Source organism: Bactrocera neohumeralis, unplaced genomic scaffold, assembly GCF_024586455.1.
Source record: "Bactrocera neohumeralis isolate Rockhampton unplaced genomic scaffold, APGP_CSIRO_Bneo_wtdbg2-racon-allhic-juicebox.fasta_v2 cluster09, whole genome shotgun sequence".
Lineage (NCBI taxonomy): Eukaryota > Metazoa > Arthropoda > Insecta > Diptera > Tephritidae > Bactrocera > Bactrocera neohumeralis.
The window spans coordinates 13,510,621-13,521,845 of NW_026089622.1; positions in this window are offsets into that span (position 1 = coordinate 13,510,621).

The following is an 11,225-nucleotide window of genomic DNA, read 5'->3' on the forward strand; positions in this document are numbered from 1 at the left end:
TGTAAATATGTATTTTTCAGTACCGCAACTCCACTCCTTACTATTTTGGTTTAGTTTAAGCTCACCACTTTTTTTTCGTTTGGTTTTGTTGTCACTGCACTCACTGCACTTTTTGCCCTTATATATTCACTTCACTGTTTGATGTATTATATATGTATGTATGTATGTGAGGGTATTGTCCACAGTTTTGTCACCTGACGTCTCAGAACTTTTTTTTTTGTTTGTGCACTTTTATGTATTGCATTAATATGTGTATGTGCAATTATTATTTTTTTTTTCTGATTTTTTTTTTGTCACTCACACTTTTTTTTCGTATAGTTTTATTTATTATATATTTGTTTAATTATAATATAATTTTTGTTTTCTCTCACTCACACTGTGTTCACTTTAAATTTCTATTTTGTTTTCTTTTTTCTTCACCGCGCGTTTAATTTTATATTTAATATATGTATGTATTTGTTAATTTATATTACAAAATTTTAATTTTTTTTATTTTTTTTTTCACAATGTTTTCACTTTTAATATTATCCCTTTGACCACTGTTGCCGTCCGGTACTGCTTCGAAGGACCATAATTAACTTTAGAGTTTTTTTTTAAGAATTTCGCGGCACTTACCTCACAGTATGGAATGTGTATGACGGTGCGCAACGGATGAAAAAGAGAGTGCACGGAAGAACGTACGCTGACTGGTCGAGTTCGCGGTTGAAATCAAAAAGAGGCTGGTGCCTTGTCCGTCAGTCCCCTTTGTTCTTTTTTGTACGGTGTCCTCATGTGTGTAAAATTCGTGATGTTGGTATTGTGTGCGTGTGATGTGGAATGTGAAATGAAGATGTGGTGTAGAATGATGATGTGGTGTAGAATGATGATGTGGTGAATGTAATGTGTGTGGTGTGGAAGTGTAATAGTGTGAGGGGGGTCTGAGACTCATTTAGCCAGTTAGTTTACACAGTCGTATTAGTTTTGCGAGGATACAAAATTCAGGCATCGCGGCATTAATGCAGATCCTTTTCGTGCTGTCGAAAGCAGTTTTGAAATCAACGAAGAGTTGGAGTGTGTCGATTCTCCTTTCACGGGTCTTTTCCAAGATTTGGCGCATGGTGAATATCTGGTCGGTTGTTGATTTGCCAGGTCGAAAGCCACACTGATAAGTTCCAATCAGTTTGTTGACGGTGGGCTTTAATCTTTAATACGCTCGATAGAACCTTATATGCGATGTTGAGGAGGCTTATCCCACGGTAGTTGGCGCAGATTGTGGGGTCTCCATTTTAGTGGATTGGGCAGAGTACACTTAAACTCCAATCGTTGGGCATGCTTTCGTCGAGGCATATTTTACAAAGAAGCTGATGCATGCTCCTTATTCCTATAAAAGCACGGTCTGATCACTTGGATCATGGAGTCGTTAAACCGAACTCTGGCGCCTCCTTCTCTACCCATATACCTAGGGAGTAGTGGGTGGGAAGAAACCGTTGGAAAAGAGGGACAGTGAGCTTTTTCACGGATGGGTCGAAGGTGGAGGGGTCTACTGTCAGAAGCTCTCATCAGCTCCAGTTTTTCCAACTTCTTAAGTATTACAGTGTCTTCCAGGCCGAGATTGGAGCCATTAAGGTAGCAGTTGATTTACTACTCCGGAGTGCAGCATCCTTCAGAGCAGTGACCATCGACTCAGATAACAGAGCGGCGATTCCAGCCTTGAACTCATTAACAAAGAGAGAATTCAGAGCTGATCGAACACCTAACCTCGCTATCAATAGCATCGAGTGCCTTTGTGGTAAGAATGGTATGAGTGCGAGACCACAGCGGAATCGCAGGAAACATGAGCTAGCAAGAAGAGGCACCCTGGAACCACTATCCGTAGAATTTGAGCGGATCAGTGCTCCCGTATCCTATTATATTACTGCCTGGCCAAAATTTTTACACACGCTGTTGGAAAAGTCTTTTGTCCCAAGATCGTTCGCATGAGATCCAGTGATCTCTTTGCCCTCAGTAAGGCAGTCTTTCCCTAGTTTTGGGGCTTGTAACACGCCATTGCCCTATTGGCTTCCACGCACTAAGACTGGCAATCCTACCAGACACCATCTGCAGAAGCTGTATGGAAGAAGATTAGGTGGAAACAACTCAACACTTCCTTCTTGGCTGTCTTCCGTTAGGGAGGTCAGGACTTAATCCTGAATACCTTCAGACATCCCACCGAACTGGCGGGAAACGTTTTGTTAATTTATTAGTTCGAACACAGGAGTTATTCTTTTCTATGGCCTCACAAAGGACTACATATACATATGCATATAGTAGTCTACCTTCGATCAACGATTTAGCCTAAACTAACCAAAGCACCTTGAACTTAATCACTAAAAATAAACATAAACAATAATTGAAGGCAAACTTCGATATAAAAAAAAACACTCTGTTATATTTACATACTTGAGTGATGATACGTTATTTTGTTTAACGAAATCAACCATCTTGATGATACGTTTTTTAGAATTTTTAATATAGCTTGGGTATTTTGATCACAGAAGCTTAAAATTTGCGACACATATGTAATATGATGTGCTGAATCGTAATCAGTAAAAAACTCAATTTTGAATTTTTTGATGATACCTTATTTTGCATTTCAGGTGACGATATGTACATAAGTACATGCGTATGACATTCATACGAAAAATGCACAACAAACCTACATATCGTCACCTGAAATGCAAAATAACGTAGCATCAAAAAATTCGAAATTGAGTGTCTTATTGATTATAATTCACTACTTCAAATTACATACATAATGTTACATATGTCCAACATTTTCAGGTTCTGAGCTCAGACATAAACCAGTTTTAACCAATATTAAACATTTTTTTCACTCATGTTCCATTTTATTTCGTGTTTAATTCATGCCACTGTAAATTTCCGAAAATGTTGTTAAGTTATTTTGCATTTCAGGTGACGATATATATGTCGGAGCGGTAGTACTTGTATTTTGTATGTCAGTGGATATGCGTATGGCTGAGTGCTAATATTTTGTAGGTAACTGTATGTGGCACAGCGTCGTTTGAAATAGGCGACGCATTGGCGGCATATATTACGGTACTATAGAATGTAAATGCGCAAGTAAGCAAAGTAACAGGACTAGAAAAACTGTTACTGAGTGAGGTCTGATCGTATTCTGTGAGCAGAGTGAAGAGACTCAGGAACCGTTAGCTACTTTTAGAGCAATGAAGGGGTGCGTATATAATAAGGCGCTATGTCCTCGCAGAATCAGTTCAAGAAGTGATCTTGATAGGAGCAGAACTTGCTGTGCTCGTATAGTGAAGTTATTGAGTAAAGTGTAAAACTGTAAAGTGTAAAGTGATATGGAGACATCCATAAGCAAACCCTCTACAGAGTCATCAACGAACCAAATCCCCGACATATACATATCTGTATACACATGTAAATATAATATGTCGCCCGCAAAAACTAAAATTATTGTTCCACAAAAACAACAATCGTCTAAAACAGTGGTTCCCAAACTTATTTTGTCTACCGCCCACTTTGAGAATAAATATTTTTTTAGCGTCCCCATTTTTTCACCTATTTAAAAACCACTATAACTTCATATTAATTATTATGACCTATATATGTATATTAACGGAGAATTCTAAACGAAACTTTTACTATAACCAGCAACTTGAAACCTGAGCGCAGTAGGTAACATACAATGGCGCTTAGGTCTCAAGTTAATTCTTACGGGCACGACCTGCCAATAAGAATGATTATTGAAACACAACTTTATAGTATTAAACCAGAGAATCTTTTATTAAAAATAAAACTAAAATAATCGATCCTTATATCCGTATAAAAACTAATGTGAAGGATGAATTTGATGCTGTTTAATAAGTTTGTTAATATCAGGTTCCAATTTACTCAAGAACAGTCGCAAGTCGCCACGTTCGGTAACAAGCAAACGATTTTTATTTTTGGTAAGCAGAGTTGTCACAGCACTAAATCCACGTTCACACAAATATGACGATGGGAATGCTATCAAGAATCGTTGAACGATTGACCACAATCCAGGGTACAATTGCGAGATCGGTTTTTGTAGCCAAAATTCTTGGTAACAATTTTTGAACTTGATTTTTATTTCCTGGTTTGTTGTCAATTCTATATGTTCTTCTTCCAGCTGAGGTGACATAGCTGTGTTGACATTTGAAAACGGATCCAACACCCAGTCTGGTATTTCCAAGTTCAAAATGTCCTGGTATCGTTCGGTGAAGTCCATGTGGAGGTTTTCCAAATGTTGGCAGTAGGCAAACAATTCGTCGTTACTGCATGATACTGATAAATTCGGAAAATTGTGAAAATTGTGAAACTCACGTCTGCCCAGATTCTTTTTGTGCAGAAGCAGTTTGGCTGCGAAAGCAGCAACGACGTTTTTTGTTTTAATTAAATTTAGTTTATCGCCTTGCAGTTGGAGATTCATGTCGTTGAACAATTTATACAGGTCTGCCATGTAAGCTATATCATTCTGTAATGTAATGAGCTTGTCTGTATCTTTAGTTTCCAAGAACTCTATAACAGAGTCAAACAGGTTGTAGAATCGAGTCAGACAATTGCCTCTTGATAGCCAACGAACTACAGTATGAAACAACAAACGATTGAAATATTCGTCATTAGTAACACAAAGCTGATAAAATAAACTATCATTCAAAGAGCTGTTGCGGATTTTATTGACTGCTTTGATGACATATTGCAGTGATTGAAATATTTTTTCACTTAAGATTCTAGCAACTAAATGTTGTCTATGAATAACGCAATGTACAACAAGGACATCTGGAATTTTATTTTTTAAGTGCGCTATTAAGCCTTTATGGCAACCTATCAAAGCCGGAGCGCCATCCGTAGCAATCGAAATAATATTTTTCAAAGGAATCTCTTTCTCATCGCAAAACTTTTCTAATATATTGAATATGGCTTCGTCTTTTGTATCGGTCTCTAAATTTCTAGCAACTAATAGTTCTTCACATATTTTCTCATCTTTAATAAACCTCACGTAAGACAACAACAATGCTTCATTAGTTGGTAAAGTGGACTCATCGAGCTGAATTGAGAATTGGCTTGTACTCAGGTGATCGCACAATGATTCTTCAATGTTTTCAGCCATTTCATCAATTTGTCTTTGCACAGAATTATTACTCAAAGGAATTTTTCGGATAATATCTGCGGCCGGTTTATGAAGCACGGTAGTTATTACTTCATTTATTGCTGGCATTATTAACTCTTCTGCGATGTTATGTGGTTTGCCTTTTTGAGCAATTAACAAAGAGATATTGTACGAAGCTCGAAGTCCGTCGTCATCTTGCTTAGCAGCCGCCGAAAATAGTTTTGCTACACTTGGCTGAGTATTATGCTTCTTCTCTAGCATCTCTTAATGTATTCCGCACAGTATTGCCGTCTCTTCTTTTTACTTCCGACATTATTTTGCTTTGAGTAATACGTTTAACTTCGCGAGTAGTGTAAAGGAGGCGTAAGTAATGCTCATCTATTGCGCGCAAAACCACAAATGAATATAAAATAAATATTACATTGTTTATATAGGAATGCTTAAGCTGCTTAAGTTAAGCACAATTATTATATAGTAGTCCAAAAATATGAATTCTTATTTTTCCTAGAAATACATTTGTAAAAAAGGATCTTTCTCCTTTTCGTATTATCTTATTTTTCCCAGAAATACATTTGTAAGAAAGGATAAAGATCCTTTTTTTATTTTCCATTTTATTTTAAGGAGTTCAATAGCTCAAAACGTGCCCTACATCAGCTACCTACCCGACGTCATTTCGCAAGTGATAAAATAAATTATTCAAGAGCTCAAAGCATGCGCTACATCAGCTCGAACCTACCTACCCAACACCTTTGCGCAAATGATTATATTATGATAGCAAATTCCCACATACAGATTTGGCAATGGCAATAGCAATACGTTTGACTGTTAGTATTCTATAAATTCTATCCTGTCGAGATGCCCCGTTATGAAACGGAGCGACCGATTGACATGATTTTCCTTTTTTCTATATTCAATAAAATAGGACAGATATATGAACTACGCGGAGAGAAATATAGAACCGAGTTTGAGCAATCTTTTAATTCATATTAGTTGATGTTCACAAGTTGCTGTTGAGAGTCGAGGGCTCATGTAGTCGTTGTCTAAGAGACCTCCTAGCTAAATAAAAAAAAAAATAACGCCTCAGACCTCTACACAACGCCCCATTTTCTTTCTGGGTCTCTTACCGCCTACAAGGGGGCGTTATCGACCACTTTGTAAAACACTGGTCTAAAACATCATCATACATACTTATATGCGTACACCTGTAACTATGTGAATATGACATTCCCACACAAACAATGCATACACAACATACATACTTATATGCGTTCACATGTAGATACATACGTCACCCGCAAAAATTACAAATATTGTTCTACAAAAAACAACAGTCGTCTCAAATAGCATCAGAAATCAATATGGCCGACGCCAAAATTTATAGTAAATAACACAACAACAAAATTTTCAGTCATAAACGCAAACGCACTTTCAAAAAGCATAGTCGATTTATTCATAAAAGCAAATGCCATTACATCTCCCCGAGCATGTCTTTGCCTACAAGCTTCTTTTCGTGACGGTGGAAAAAACAAAATCATAAATTGAATATAAGTATTTCTGCAATATATGAGAAGGAAAAAGTGACAACCCCGCAACTATAAGGATATTAAAATATATTCGAATAAAATTGACAACATAGTTTATTTGTCGATTTTCAAGCCAAGAAATGTTTCAAAGAAAATATTCCTCTGATTTATGTGTACAGTGAATCCCGGTTTAGTAGTACTCCGCTTAAATGAAAATCATCCCTCTTAACTACCTATATACATAGATGTTATTGTTCTAAGTACCACTAGCTTAGGTATCGCCACTCGCGTATACTTATTATATTTCTGGTTTTAACAAACCACAAAAATCTGTATCTTTGATTGTGGCAAATACCCGTAAATGACTGTGTTTTTTCAAGGAATGTAAAAAATGGTTTTACGCGGCTTGCAAAAATCTGCGTCGATATGTATGCAAGCTCACACATAAACATATGCGAAGCTGTTACAACGGCAAGGAAAGCGGTGACAAGCGGCGGTCATTCGTTTATTTTTTTCAGCACAGCTTGGATTTTCTACCAACAATACAATGTTGTGACGCTTTGTCGTCGCGTCAGTCCTTCGACACATTGACTTTTTTACAAAACGTGAAGCTCGGCAATTGGTTGTCCGTGATAACGGAGATTTTGTATGAAACAATAGGTGTATATATTTACTTACAAAGTTGTGTGTAGACAAATTAACAAACATTATGAGAATGATTCTTTCAAATTTGTTTACGTGCACACAAAATTACAAAATACTATGTGGATATGTGACAATAATGCGAATGGTTTTTTAAACCGTTTTACATGCTTAAGTGAATTTGTGCGACGGCATGGTCTTTTAAAATGTTATCAAAACCTCTAATGCCCATAGCAAATAAATACATATAAGTGTATATAAATATGTATGTACAATATATAATATAACAAACCTATATTAATTATAATATTTAGGTAATAATGCAATTATGATTTTATTATATATTTCAACATATTTGATGGAATTCATCATTAAATCGGTCAGATTGCATTTATGTATGTACATGTATACTTATGTGCTTTGATATCAAATATAATTTTCATAATATCTATAAATGATATCGATAGTCGTTTGCGCATTGTAAATACGCAAATCTGTAAGCGTACATTTGTAAACATTGAAATTAGCATCACTTTTCTCATTTAACAATGAAAATGCTCAATTCTGCTATTTTCGATCCTCTCAAGTTAAATATTGGTGAAATCCGCTAATAATTTTTGTGGTAAAATCCACAAATAGAAAACTGACCCCTCCAAAAAGATGAACGTTTTGACAATCGGCACACCATGAACCTTCTCTATAATACACGTTCTCTGCTATAAGTATATTTTAAATAAAAAATAAAGCAGATTTTATAATAGGGGTCCTACGTTATTTTGAATTTTCCTTTCTGAAACAAAATAATATATATTCAATCTAAATTTGTATAAAAATACAAAATTAAAATATGTTTTTAATTTTAAATAAAAAAATAAAGGTTTTTCATATTTCCTGTTATTTTTATTATTATTGTGGACATAAGTACTAGAAAATCATAAATTATTTAAAGCAAAAAATGGGGTCAATGTTTAATAATTATTTATTTAAAAATTTATTATTCAAAAGATATATTATCATAAAAGTAATCACAGTCCGCTGGAATCAAAGGTCCTGCAGATGTTGCCATTTCTTCTTGGTTATCGTTAAACTTTGCGGTGCAAAATATTAGGCTGATTAGTTCCTAAAAGAGCACGGAACACTCGGAAATCTTCCCTCACCTTCATACCGGATCTCTTGGATTATGAAGTCCGATGGGTCAAAGCTTGCGGGGAAGGTTGGTAGATGAGCTCTCTATCAACTACAGCTTCAGACTTCCTGACTATTGCAGAGTCTTCCGGGCCAAGGTTGCAGCCATTAAAGTAGCAGTATATTTTCTGCTCCGGAGTGCAACCTTCTCAGTCTCATCTACTCAGATCGCAGAGAGGCGATACTAGAATTGAACTCATTAACAGTGCGTTCTGGGCTGGTCAAAGAGTGCCTGACCTCGCTATCAATATCATCGAGTGCCATTGTGATAACAATGGTTTTGTATGGCCAAGCCACAGCAGAATCGCAGGAAACCGTTAAACTGATAATCTAGCTAGAAAAGGTACCCTAGAACCGCAATCGGTAGAATGAGAGCGGAACTGTGCTCCCGTATCCTCTAGTGTACTACATTTGAATAGCTGGGCCTCGCAGAAGCTTGGTCAGCGATGGGCCATCATTAGTACATGCGCTGTTGCAAAAGCCTTTTGGCCCAAGATCCATCGTACCGTAATAATCATAAGCAATATACCAAGGCTAATTTCGTTATAAAAAAACAAAAACAAATACTCTGTTAGGAGTATTTTCACATGAGCGATAATACGTTGTTTTGTTTAACGAAATATAGCACTAGATGATACGTTTTTGTTTTTGGAATTTTCAATATAACTTGTGTATTTATAATTGAAGAGCTTAAAATTTATAACACATATGTAATAGGATGTGGTGAATCGTAATCAATAAAAAACTGAAATTTGAATTTTTTGAGGATACGTTATTTTGCAGTTTAGGTGACGATATACTCCCTTAGTTTTGTTACTACTATATATACTGAAATCATCATATCAGAAATGAAGGACTGTTTGCATTAATTTTTGACATTGCACAGGTATACTTCAGAACTTATTTTTACTAAATTATATAAATATATGTATGAATATTAGGTATGTGGGGGCTTAGGCAAGTTTTCGCTCCATTTTATCCATTTTAGAAACCCGATATACCGTTATTCGAAATAAAAACGCTTCGATATGCTCTTTAGTATAGTATAAAGTCAAGTGGAAGTTCGAAAATCTTGATATTAGGTATTTGGGGGATAAGGGACGTATTGATCCGATTCAACCCATTTTTGATACATGTAGGTAGAGTGGCGGAGGCCCACTTTGATACCAGCGGGACTAGTATTCCCTTACTCTATTGTCTCTTCTCTGAACCACTGCGTGCTTATGATGAAGTTCATCAGTATAAAAAGTTTTGTTTGCGCAAACTCCAAGTTGTCGTCTAGAAATCTTCGACCGGTAGCTGCGATTCATTTTCTGTATAGAGCCTTGCATTCGCATTGAAGATGTTATACAGTCTCTTCTTCTTCTACCTCTTGACAGTTTCTATAATCATCATTGTATGGTGCATCTAACCTACTGGCATGTCTGCCAATTAGACGGTGGCCTGTTAGCACTGGTACTACAGTTATTATGTCATTTCTTTTCAATTTTAATAGTCGGCATGTGCGGCCCAAGTTTCATTCATACGGAGCTTATCTACCTGTTGAGCAAGTCTGGGATTCCACCGAGACTCAGATATATTTATAACATGTTTGTCGATTAAAAATCGACAATATTTATTTTGTATCTTATGTGTTTTTCTATTAGTCATTCCAACGTGTTTAAGAGGAATGAGGAGAGAGACTAATTGGTCTGAAATTCTTTGAACTTGTATGTGAGCTTTTGCCCGCCTTTGTTATGTATATATAATTTTACCTTTCTTAAATAGCGAAGGAATATAGTTTAATAGCAGCACCGTTTAAGAATGGTTACTAAATGGCAATTTTGTAGTCCTGAGAGTGCTGCAATTGAGACGGGAATAAACTGTCTGGTCCTAGCGGTTTGCCCAGTAGGACTATATATACTGGAATGACATCTATCTCTACTCCACTGTTATGTGTATACTCAACCGTATGGTTTTTAGAGCTACCTGGGAAGTAAGTATTTATTTAATAGGCTTAAGCCTCATCGGGTCTGGCCAGGCATATTTTGTTTTTAAATGTTATTTAAATATATTTAGAGTGTAGCAAACGACTTGCGCTTCCGGGTAGCTTCCTAGAATTTTATTGTCTATAGAATTCAGAAAAAAAATTCAAGAATATCGTATCGAAAAGGACGAAAAAAGAATATTATAATATTACACCTTAGTGCACCAATGGTGCTTGGCTAGACCCCATATATGTATTTTGTATGAAAATATATGAACCTTGGTATGTTTCTATCACTTCGCACGGTTGACTTATCTGTTTTCATGTTCGTTACATGTCCAAATTGGTTTGTATGTTTATCTAGGTCAAATACTTTAGCCGCTAGAGCGTTTTAAAGGTTAAGGAAAATGTAATTTTTCTCAAAATGTTACATTTTTTGTGAACGCTATTGCCACGCCAAGCACAAGGCAGTCAATTTGATTTCAACCAAATCGAGAGGTAAGAAATTTCAAAAATGTATCTACATATATGAGCGTAAATACAACACGTATTTCCATACAAATGTATGTAAACTAGCCTAGGCCTAGCCAAGCACCATTGGTCTCGACTAAGTGTATCAGACCGTTGGTCTCGACCAGGGTTAAAGTGTTTTGAATGGATACAGTCTAAGAGTGGTCTGGCTTTTGAAGGTATCCAATGCTATGTATCGACTGTGCCTTTATTTTCATAAGTCAAAACGATTCCGCCGCACTCTCAATTTTCAGTTGAGAGAATTTCT